Source organism: Frankliniella occidentalis, unplaced genomic scaffold (assembly GCF_000697945.3).
Source record: "Frankliniella occidentalis isolate FOCC.00 unplaced genomic scaffold, Focc_3.1 Scaffold57, whole genome shotgun sequence".
NCBI lineage: Eukaryota > Metazoa > Arthropoda > Insecta > Thysanoptera > Thripidae > Frankliniella > Frankliniella occidentalis.
In genome coordinates this window covers 698,883-710,976 of record NW_026267187.1, presented here as the reverse complement: position 1 = coordinate 710,976, position 12,094 = coordinate 698,883, and the positions used below count along the sequence as shown (strand labels likewise).

At 41.2% G+C, this 12,094-nt stretch overlaps 1 long non-coding RNA gene across 5 annotated transcripts; it reads left to right on the top strand.

Annotated features, from left to right (window-relative positions):
- Positions 1 to 7,863: 7,863 nt before the first annotated feature.
- LOC113213672 (uncharacterized) lies at positions 7,864 to 9,443 on the top strand. Of its 5 annotated transcripts, none has more exons than XR_003303774.2 (5): positions 7,864 to 7,930; positions 8,078 to 8,251; positions 8,337 to 8,413; positions 8,492 to 8,577; positions 8,672 to 9,443. It is a non-coding gene; the product is annotated as an uncharacterized LOC113213672 (long non-coding RNA). The 5 variants fall into 5 exon arrangements; XR_003303773.2 differs by lacking the exon at positions 7,864 to 7,930 and adding an exon at positions 7,935 to 7,958; XR_008011171.1 differs by lacking the exon at positions 7,864 to 7,930 and adding an exon at positions 7,941 to 8,033 and having other exon boundaries at positions 8,119 to 8,251.
- The last annotated feature ends 2,651 nt before the right edge of the window (positions 9,444 to 12,094 follow it).

The window sequence follows — 12,094 nt, the reverse complement described above, 5'->3', positions numbered from 1 at the left end:
AAGAAGAAGAAACTGTTTGCAAAAGTTATCAGTTGCATATTAGTATCCATGATATAATCAAGATGTTCCTTTAGTTAGCGGACCATTTAGTTAACCATGCCAACAGAGTGAAGTTGACAAAAGGCTGCTATGAAGATATCTTTGATGGAAGGATCTATAAGAAGAATGTACCTGATGGTTGTTTATCTTTTAATTTTTTTATTGATGGACTGCAGGTTGCCACCACAAGCAAGAACTCTGCTCTGCCAATACTTTTAACGATAAATGAACTACCAATAAAAATCAGAAGATCTAATATGCTGATGGCATGCGTTTGGTTTGGGAAGAAAAAGCCTATTATGAATGAGTACATGAAACCATTTGTTAAAGAGTGTTGTGACTTGTCAATAAGTGGAATCTCATTTAAGTCTAATGGCACTACAAAAACCATGCCTGTTAAAGGGCTCATGTGCATTAGCGATTCTGTGGCTCGGCCCTTGTTAAGAAATTCAACTCAGTTTAATGGTAAGAGAAGGAATAATTGTTTCTTTTAGAAGGTATAATTTTTACAGAATTTCAGAGTAATCAATTAAATTTTTCTTCCAGGAATGTTTGGCTGTGGTATTCGCTATCATCCCGGAATTAAAATGAAACACCAGAGAGGCAAGACAAGATCATACAGCATCACTCAGAGAGAATATCCACCCAGAACACATGAAGAGACATTGGAACTAGCTAGAAGAGCAGACACAACAGGGAAACGTCAACGAGGTATCAGAGGGTTCGCCATTTTATCTGATATTCCTGATTTTAATATAATTGATTATTTAGACTTAGATTTGTTTCATGCATTAGTAAATGCCTCTAAGCGCTTTGCTAATTTATGGTTCCACAGCAAGTACAGCTCCAAGCCTTTTAGTATAAGTCACAAGTTTAAGGAGGTTGACAAACGCCTTTTGGCCATAACTCCAACAAATGACGTTTCAAGAGCCCCACGCTCACTCTCTGAGAGGTCAGACTACAGGGGCCATGAGTGGTTTTATTGGGTTTTGTTTTACAGCTTGCCTGTGCTGAAAGGTATTTTACCTAATAAGTATCTTAATCACTGGGGTCTTTTAGTGTCAGGAATAGTTATGCTTATGCAGAACTCCGTTTCTAAATGTGACCTTGTGTATGCTGGCCAGTTTTTGAAACAATTTAATTTACAAATTGAAAATCTTTATGGAAAAGTCCATGTAACATTCAGTATTCATTTACTCACTCACCTTGAGAGGAGTGTAGAGAACTTTGCTCAGCCTTCTACGCACTCAGCGTTTCTCTATGAAAGTTTTAACGGGGAGATAAAAAATACTGTGAAAAGCAGTAATGGCATACCCCAACAGATTTGCAAAACTAATCCAATTAAAAATAGCTCTAAAAACAATGAAATATGATCTTTGGTTCGCCATGAGTGAATGTTAAAAGCAGTACTTAAACAGGATGTTGACATCAGGGAAAAAGTTAGCTCCACCCCATCTGACTATTGGAGTTGTTGATCTCCTTGGTGTACCAAAAATTAAGTTACTTCCAATTGAATGTGCTCGAGCATTTGCTAGATTTGGTGTAAACATTAACTGTGATAAAGAGTATCCATTTTATGACAGATGTGTTGTTGATAATGAATTATACCATGCTTGTAGTTATTCTAGAGTAAGTAAGCAAGAAAATAGTATCGTTCTGTTGGAGAATGACAATGTTTTCCAAATTCACATGTTAGTAGTGATTGGTGAGAAATGTTTTGCCCTGGGCCATTTTTTAATTGAGAAAAACAGTTTTAAATTATGTGAAGGTGCTCATCTGCCTCATTACAGAATATTTAATCTTAATTATGAAAGTACTTTAAGATGTATTTCTTTATCAGCCTTTAGAACAAAACTATTATCATTTGGCATTGAATTTCAAAATGAAACACTTATATTTTCTTGTGTTAACGTGTTGACCATGGAGATGTTATCTTAAACTCAACTACTTTTATTTTTAATTGCTTCCTTTTTATAACTGTATACTTCTTTTGTATTCTAAGTACTTGTTTCTCATCTGTTGGATGTGATGAGTGAACTAATATTGTAATTAGTGAAGACTTTCATCTTGTATATCTTTGGTTTAATTAAATCTATGCTCAAGGTTACTTTACATACAAAGCCTGTTGAACTGGTATTTGAGGAAAAGAGACCTGACACTGCTCGAAAATAAAAAATTTCCAAGTATAAGATACTCAATCCAGCCTACAGGATCACACTGTTTAAAAATTACCAGACCATTCTGCAGTGATTAACCGTTGTAATTTTTAACATTGATGGTTACTCTGAATAAATCTACAACTTTGCTTTAAAGAATGCTTGTTATTTCTTGTTTCACACGTTGATAAATATTCGCTGGTTAACATTGGTCACAACATACTTTACAACACTCAAGAATAAAATTGTCAATAGTCTTAGACAATGTATAGGTATGTTAAAAATAAACAATCAAATGATCTGGTGTTAATTTTATTCGAATTTGATGGAAACTCATAGCCGTATTGGAGCAGACCAAATCATGCACTTTTATACATAAGTCGTGTTGGCCAGGTTTGTGTAAGCTTTCGAGAGCTGTGAGAAAATGACTATAAACCTTAAATCTCACAGCATGAACACGGGACTTATGGTTATTTTCTTTGAACTTTGAAAAAAGGGACAATTTTTACAACTCAATTTTTTTTACTAGTATCACAATTATTTAATTTTAAGGCCTGTAGAGAGGCTGTTGATATACACAACTCTCAGGCAATAATATATTGAAACATATCTTAAATAATAAAGTACTATTCAGCTAGACGTTACTTAAGTAGTATTACTTTAGAAACACGAGACTATATACAGATGTCTGCTTCATTCCGCTTTGTCAATTACAAACTAAAAAATCAGAAACAATAAAATTATGAGAAAAAGTAAAATGTAGGCCAGCAAGATATAGTTCCTGAAAGCAAAGGGAAAATATAACATGATATTAATATGTAATCGTAGATCACTCCAAGTGAAGTGATGGAAGTGCTTTAACAAGGGGTGCAGTACAATTATTTTTACCGTAGTATAGCAGATTTTATAAGTCACCAGAGCCAGTTCTCTCCGCTTTCTTAACTGCTGCTTGGTATGCGGCTGATCTTGCAGTGGCCTCTTCAAAGGTATCTACAAAATACAAACAACTAGAGGTGCTCCGCTCCACCAAATACAAGGTAGATGTACGCCAGACCACGTCTCGCGTAACAGGCTTCGCGATATCTCACGAAACACTGTTACGCTGCGACGCGCCTGGCATACATCTACCTTGGCCTGCGGCGCTGACACCCGAGTCGGGTGGTTGGAAAATGTACACAAAGATGCAGGCCTACGGCCCGTCAACGTCCCGTCACCTCGACTAAGCATACAGAGTTGAACAATTTTCGCTTATTTTCGTTAAAAATACCCTCAAGCGCCTGAACGGTTTGAGCTAGAGCAAAACGGACAAAATTTTCGCCCATATTGGGCACTACTTTGATGAGTTACCCCTTAGGAAACCATAAAAAAAATATTTTTAAAAAACGTCATTTTTGGGACCCGTTGTTTTTGATTTTTTAAAAATCCAATTTTTGAGCTAGAATGCTCATCTTCGAACTCGATCTGTCTTTTTATAACACAAAACGACCCTAAAAATCCCAGGTCGCTCGCTCAATTCGTTCTCGAGTTATCGTGCGGACAGACAGACAGACAGACAGACGTGCAGACAGACAGACAGACAGACAAAGTTTTTTTCGACCAGACGGAGTAATAGGCTTCGCTAATCGCTCAGCCAACCAATCATGCACAAAGTTTTACTGCTTACATCCGACTCCAAGAACCACGGCGGGAGTAACAGTGCTCAAGGTACAGATAGAGCCCGGCACAAAACGCTTGAACTTATTGATAGCCACACTGGTCCTCAACGTGAGGTACCCATCGTCAGTTTCATCAAGTGCCTTCACTGCCAAATAGAACGATACCCTTAATTCTCCAGCTTGTTCTGAAGACATGATGGTGATGGCGTTGTGGTGTTTTCCTGTCAGTAACTTCACAGTGACTGAGCTGGGAGCAGCTGGGAGTGTGGGTGCAAGGGTGCAGAGAAAGAAAGAAGGGGGGGGGGAACACCTGTTTCTTCCTCTTTCCGCCAGACTATACATCATCTGTCTCGATGTTCCGGCCAGTGATTTTGAGATTGGAGGGAAGACCATCAGAGGGCGGTGAAAACTGCAATAAATTGAGCAGCAGTCTGCTGCCCAGGATCAGTCATTCAGAGCAGGGGGCGGCAACGCGGCCCTTCTGAGTGACCCCATGCGGTAGCGAGGCCCGGCCCCCCACCACCGGCCTCGGCGCGCCGCGGCCGGAGCCGGGCGAGCCGCGCCCGATTGCAGCGCTTCAGTAAATTCAACCATATTCTATCAAAACGTCTCAAAAACTATGACAACGAATAATGAATCGAAAGGGCGAGTTAAGCTACATCCCAGTGTGCCTGCGAACTAGTTTCGGTCGTCCGAAGTGAGTTTAAAGATAGTGTGAAGGCAGAGCGAGCTCGACGTGTCCCGGCCGGCCCGTGCACGCATCTCGTATTGTTAAAATTTCTCCGCGATTTCGCTATGGATCAAATTTCTGCGGTGCTCTGGTGAAAGTAGACTAAATTTGTGAGAGCACTGACTATAAGCGAGGCTGATCGGTCAACGAAGAAGGTTCGAAAACAGTGTTTGTTTGAATGGTGTTCGTAGCAACCAAAACATAACCTAAAAAACAAACACTGATTTCGAACCTTTTTCGTTGGCCGATCAGCCTCGCTTATAGTCAGTGCTCTCACAAATTTAGTCTACTTTCACCAGAGCACCGCAGAAATTTGATCCATAGCGAAATCGCGGAGAAATTTTAACAATACGAGATGCGTGCACGGGCCGGCCGGGACACGTCGAGCTTGCTCTGCCTTCAGACTATCTTTAAACTCACTTCGGACGACCGAAACTAGTTCGCAGGCACACTGGGATGTAGCTTAACTCCTCCCCTTTCGATTCATTATTCGTTGTCATAGTTTTTGAGACGTTTTGATAGAATATGGTTGAATTTACTGAAGCGCTGCAATCGGGCGCGGCTCGCCCGGCTCCGGCCGCGGCGCGCCGAGGCCGGTGGTGGGGGGCCGGGCCTCGCTACCGCATGGGGTCACTCAGAAGCGCCTCGTTGCTACCCCCTGTTCAGAGTGTCAGTGTGAAGTTGAGTGTTGACGCCCGGACTCGTACGTCCTGTAGTTATTTGACAGTTTGGGGAATCTATACGTTCTCTCGCGTGTTTGGCGCATTGCTCTGTTGTGCTTTTGTTACGGCTCACGTTCCTCAGCACCATGAGGTCGAAGAACGTTCGAGGCAATAATGTTAGGGAGGGAAGCAGCAATACTACTGCTAGTACTTCGCACGAGGGAAACGGCCCGCTCTCTAACTCGAAAACGCGGCAACAGTTTGCTCTCGTGAAGTGGTTGTCCGGCGATTGCAAGGACACCCTCACCCACAACGTGCACGTCGAGTGGTACGCAATTTCGACCCCAGCGGTGCTCTGTTTGAAGATTCCTATGTGGTTGAATGGAGGAAGCCACCTCAACCACGGTCTGGTTTGCCCATTTATGAGGCTGAAGTCCTTGAAGTTAGTGGTGAGTACTCTCTATAAACTTTGAGTCATTTTACTGTCAGTCATATCACTAAAAGTGACTGTTCCGTGTTGCTTGGGCTACTATGTTAAAGCTCTTGTTGCTCTTATTTGCCAAGAACCTCATTGTCTTTGTTTTCGTTAAATGTATGAAACACATGTTGTATGTCTGACTAATACGCATACCAACATTTCTATTCTTTGACATATCTATGAATCTTTAGATTCAAGTGGCAAACATTATGTTAATTCATTTTAATGTATTTCAGATAATGAGGACTTTTTGAAGCAAAAGATGCTGCAACTGGAGCAGCATCCTAATGACGATTCACATGGTTCAAGTGCTTCATCCCCACCTTCAAACGCTGCCACAAGCACTCCCTCACTTGCATCAAACAATGGTGATTTTTTTTGTTTATTTATTTGCTATTTGCTATTTGCTATTTGATACTAGTTAAATTTTGTTTGTTTTACAGTTCTCAAGGAACTTGTCAATGTGATGCGAGAAGTTGTTGGGAGCCCGAGGACTCCAAGAAGTAGATCAGAACCTCTTGCTTCCCACGACACTCCAAACAAAGTAAGTTATCAAATTTCTTCTAATTTCTCATTCAGTTCAGTGCTAGCAAAAATCGAATCAAATTTAAAACCCTCTAAGGTTCTTATTGGGAAGAAACTACTTGTGACCAGAAATGCCCACAATACTGCCAAGCATGCCTCAAGCCCAGGCAGAATGGTTGGAATTTTATTAAAGCAGGCATTTAGTGTAAAGAGACTTCAGGACTCTACATATGCCGGGCAAAAGAGGACCCAGCCAGATGGGACAGTAGTAGTTAAGCCTATGCTCAAGAAATATCAAAAGATGATGGACATTCAAAGTAAGTCTATTTAACTTACATTTATATTAATTTTAATTTCACTGTTAACTGATTTATTGTTCCTTTTATAGACTTTGTTCCTGAAAAGTTCCCGCACTTGTCCCAATCATCCTTCAGTTCGGCTGCGAACAGTTTCGTCGGAGAGAAGAAAAACCAAGACGAGCCAATGCAGGTACGATTTCAAATAGATTTCAGCCTCTGCCCTAGTTTCTGCATTGTCTTTGTTTAAGTTTCTAAATACAATGTTCATTCTTTCAGTATGTAGATGACAGCGAGTCTGATGGTGACCAGGAGAATTAGGAATTATTTTAACTTTTACCTCTGAAATACAAATTTATTGCTCCTAAAATATTGATGTTTTATAACCTTTAAATTTGAACAGTTGTACACAACACTTCCCCATATATCTTGAAGGTATTGTCTCTTCTTGACTTAATCTTCGATGGTGGACTGATTGCCCTTACGCCTTGTCACTCACCTGCAACATAAATATATAGTTCTTTCAAAAACTCATGTATTTTGATAGAAACAGTTAGACTCAAATCATATAATCTGCATGCCTGCGTACCTATCAAGGGTTTCAAAATGGATACTTGTTGATGAATGCATGATTTCTTTGGACTCCTAGTATTGCCTTGAAACTCAGCTTGACCCTCGGCTTCGGCTGCGAAGACAACTAGGTACACATCTGGAACAAAAATGATAACTACAATATTCTGGCTCCTGTTCCTCCAAGTCACAGTTAACTATAGAAATTGAAGATAGCACTCTTCTGATGAAGCCCATTGCAAGCTTTTTAGGTTAAATAGTGGCACATTTGCTTTTACTATTTCTCATTTCTTTATCATCACAAAACAGGATAGCGAAACAGCAAAAAGCTTGAGTTTACAACAACTAAAACTTGGGATTGAATAGGTTAATGTTACGTCGGCTAGTGGCATTGGCGGGCAATGTGCGTATCGCGCCCACAGATTCGTTTTGACGGTAAAACCCTAGACTCTTAACCGCTATGCTCCGACGTTAATGAGACTGTGACACTATACGGAATTAATTATTAAGTTGCAAATGATGTTGACGTTAGATTAGGTGCCTGAACGGCCCCCTAATGAGCAAAAGCATCGCGTGATGTCACACCACCGTCATGCACGCTGCGCCGACTGCAGAAGTACCCACCACGGGCGGGAGACCTCCGATTATGACAACAGGCTTCTGCTTGTCAACAACTTGTCACAAGTAATTTACTGTTTATTGACTGTTAATACATAAGTATATCAGGTGTGAGATAGAAGATAATTCGGAGAGCTAGGTGGCCTTTTGTTGACTGCAGGATCCTTTTTAAAATGGAGATAAGGCGTCACAGTCTCGTAGGTACGTAGGCTCTTACTTTAAAATTCTGGTGCTGTTGAAGCTGCCCTCTCTCGTTTCTTTTCTATCGTTTCTCAATAATTTAGTGGCCTCCCGTTTTATTTCGGTAAGAAGCAACCATGTTTTGATTAATCTTTTTGTCTGTTTCAGAAGTCAACACATGTTCAAGTGTGCCTAACCTAACTTCATAGCATCTCCTAGGCCCATAGCTTGGATAGTATCAGTGGAGCACTTTCGTGGACATCTTTCACATCATAGCAGTAAATCCATGTCTACATAATGACTTTTACTAAATGATGCAACGAAAAGTCAGGGTGAATTGCTGTAAGTAAACCGGGAATGTGATACTGTATCCTTGTTGTTTCCTGACATCATAAAAACGGCTCATGTTTTCTTTCGTTACATGAAGAAGTTCCCCAACCTCAGACTGAACAACTATGTTTTGAAGCGAATTGAAAGGTGACTTTAAAGTTCTTTCTCTACTTGGTAAGTATCTTTAGTGCTGAGTTGGTTTAACATTCTGTTGAGTAATGACTAATTCGAAACCTCTTTCAACGGGTTCAGTTGCACTCAAGCTTGTATTTCATGCTGTGAAACTTTTGTAGCTAACATTTCGTATTTGAGTATGTTGAGAACGATGGATGTTTAAGGTAAGGCACAAGTTACAATTATTTTTCTACGTCCTTTATTTTTTATGTATACACAGTTTGAACAGTCTTCAATAATAACTGTTATGTTTTTCAGGGGAAAATTCGTTTTGTGGATCATTGACTTTAAGGGTAAACCAAGCAAGCGAATTATTGTGACATCATGCTCGCAACAAGGTAGATGCAGAGTCAAGGGGAAATAGGCTTGAACTTCGGTGTACGTTTCCTTGAACTTCGGCGAACTTCGGTGAACTTCGGTGAACTTCAGTGAACTCTAGTGAACTTCGAGAACTTCGGTGAACTTCGGTGAACTTCGCGGAACTTCGAGTGAAGTTCTCGAACTTCGACCTGATCAAGAGATATGAAAGCAAAATTTTCCCTCCGTAATCTTTGTAATTCGGCCCGTAAATATCTGCTTTGAGAAAGCTGGTGACTCGCTTATAGTAAGCACTCAAAATCGCTAGGTTCAGCCTTTAAAATGTACTTATTTATTTTGAACTTCAGTGAACTTCTATGATTTATTTTGAACTTCGGAGAACTTCGAGATTTATTTTGAACTTTGGGGAACTTCGACATTTAACTATGAACTTCGAGGAACTTCAATGTCTGATTTTGAACTTCGGTGAACTGCGTGAACTTCGATGGATTTCGGTGAACTTCGGTTGATTTCGTTGAACTTCGGTTGATTTTGGTGAACTCCGATCAAATTTAACATAGCGAACTTCAGTAAACTTCGGCTGAACTTCGGCCGAAGTTCATGAACTTCGACTTCGGGTGTACAATTTTTCGGAGCCTATTTCCCCCTGTGCAGAGTAGACTATGTAGTGGAGTTATTTACTTCGTGCAATAAAGTGATGCAACTGAGTCAACATAGTCATCATTATTTAACATTTTTCCTACACTAGAAAGAAAGTCCTAAACAGCGAATGTGCTCTCTAATTTCAATAGTATTACTGCATTTACAAGAAAGTAACAGAGGAGACTGATCTTCAGTCTTGAATGTAGATGACACAAGTTAAAATTGTAGCCAGGAGATCCAGTTACATTAGACTACCGAGGATGCTTGCCTCTGACTTATAATAAGAGTTGAGGTCAAGTACAAAGTTTGCTTTCTTTTTATTTTAAAATGAGGAAAAACAACATTGAAAATGAGCTTTGACTTCAATTCAACTGAAGTAGAACTGCAGTTTCTACTGCCTAGGCTAACTGTCATCCAACTGATAAAAAACTGTAGTAGTCCGAAAAAACTGGTAGTTTTTCTGCAGTTTTTCTCCACTTAAAGTATTGACTTCTGCACTTAAACCTTACTAATACTGCAAAATTCTATGCTTTAAGAATGGTTTAAACTCAGAATATTCTTGCATTTTACCAGCTTTTTACTAGAGACATGGGTACATTTTTACTTCAGAAACCTTTTAGAGAATAAGTGAAGATCCTTCCACCCGGGAAAAACATGCCCAGATTACATTTGAAAGAAAATTTTGCGCCGTTGCCTAATAAAGCATTCCGATCAAGCAGAAATGCAGAAGAATGCGGGGAAGAAGAAAACGGAAATCGCTATGCTTCAACATGGTGACTTCCGTTTTCTTCTTCCCCGAATTTTTCTGCATTTCAGCTTTACCGAAATGCGTTAATGCCGTCGCAACGGTCTATCGGAATAGACCTTTTCAGAATATGGCGTTCCAGGCAATCTGAAACGGAAGTAGGAAAAGAACAAACTCACTGACGTTTCTGTTTCCGTAATGGCTCTGATTGGTCGAGCTAATCACGTGCCCCCGCGGCCGTGTAGGTATGAGAAACTATCAGATCAGTTTCGAGCTCCCCTCAATATTTGAGAAGTTAGGATCGGGCCAAACTACCATGGTAGTTTCTCATACTGGGCTGACGGATACAGATAAATCAGTGAGTTTGTTCTTTTTCACTTCCGTTTCAGATAGCCTGGAACACCCTATTAGCGAAGTGAAGAAGAAGGTGAAGAACAATAGACCGGAAACAGTAGGTTTTAATCACCTTAATGTACCCAAAACACTTGAATAAACTGTAGGTCGTATCATTTTGATATTGTTTATATTTTGTGCAATGTTTTATAAACGTGTGGGTTATTAAAAGCTACTGTTTCCTGCCTGTTGTTCTGAAAAGCACGACTGCTCGATCTGTTTCCCTCTGAGCGCTCATTGGCCTACCGCCACAGGCACGCCAGCTTTGGCCAATCAGTGTTCAGGAGGAAACAGATCGGGTAGTCACGTTTTTTTTTCTTCAGGTTCCGATTGTGTTGTAGCGGAATGCCCTATATGGTCTAGGGACTACTCAACCAAAACGACTCACTCGGAGAAAGGTTATAATCTCGTTGAGGATCTAGGGGCCTCCTCCCATCTTGAAATCACAAAGACCTCCGATTTGCTGCGTACTAGCTCGTTTAAGTTTTTCCAGTACTGGACACGAGTGTCAGCACGCACCGGAGGCCAAGGTAGATGTATGCCACGGCCGTCATAGCGTTACAGTGTTTCGTGGGATAACGCAAAGCCTGTTACACGAGACGTGGCCTGGCATACATCTACCTTGCTGACTGAACGAAAGCAGTCGAAAGAAACCTATTTCTATCAGTCCGTCTGTCTGTCCACACGATAACTTAGGGCAAAAGGACTATTCCTCCGACAATAAAGATTTTTTTCCATTTTTCCATATTAGAAAGGCCGAACCCAGTCAACAAAACATACTCCCGAACACATCCCTGGTACAACCAGGTTGGGATGTGGGACGTCCCAGCCAGGACGTCACACAGGACTACAAAACGCAACATTTTTTAGACCCTGAGCAGAAGATAAGCATCTCCCACCAGTACGTCCTGAGTGGGAGGTGATTGTCACATCCCGGAAGGAACGTCACCAGGAGGAACTTTCAGGACCTGATCATCATTTTATGTAAAACAATAGGGTGTTCCAGGCTATGTAAAACGGAAGTGAATAAGCAGGCCCGCCCTTCCGCCAAACGAAGTTGCCAGCTCCGCTTCGCTCCGCCGGCAACTCCATTCGGCAGGGGCCGGGCCTGCTTGTCCTGCCGGCGGCGATGGTCGGGCCTGCGGCCCGACCATTTCTGTCACGCGATTTGCTGAAGAACATGATCGAATGATGTAGCGGGCCTTCGGCCCGCTTACACCCGTTGTCTTTGAGTTTGCCCCAAAGACTCGAGAAGGGGATGTAACGGTGAAGCACCGCGACTACAACCCACCCTTCTGCTTAGAAAACGTTTTCGGGGGGTAAGGGGAGAGTTTCTTTTGCGGTTTTTATGCCTTTTTCTACAACTTATTGTTCACTTTAGCACTTTTTAGCTTACTTCCGTCAAAAAAGACCCTCTAGCGCCTAAACGGTTAGAGAAAGAGCAAAACGGACGAAATTTTCGCCCAAAGGGCTCTACTTTCACGAGTTACTCCTGAGGAGAACAGTTAAAGAAATTACTTTTTGGGAGAATTTTTGAACCTTTGATACCCCCATTCACACCCTTAGGGGTGGTTGCCAGGATT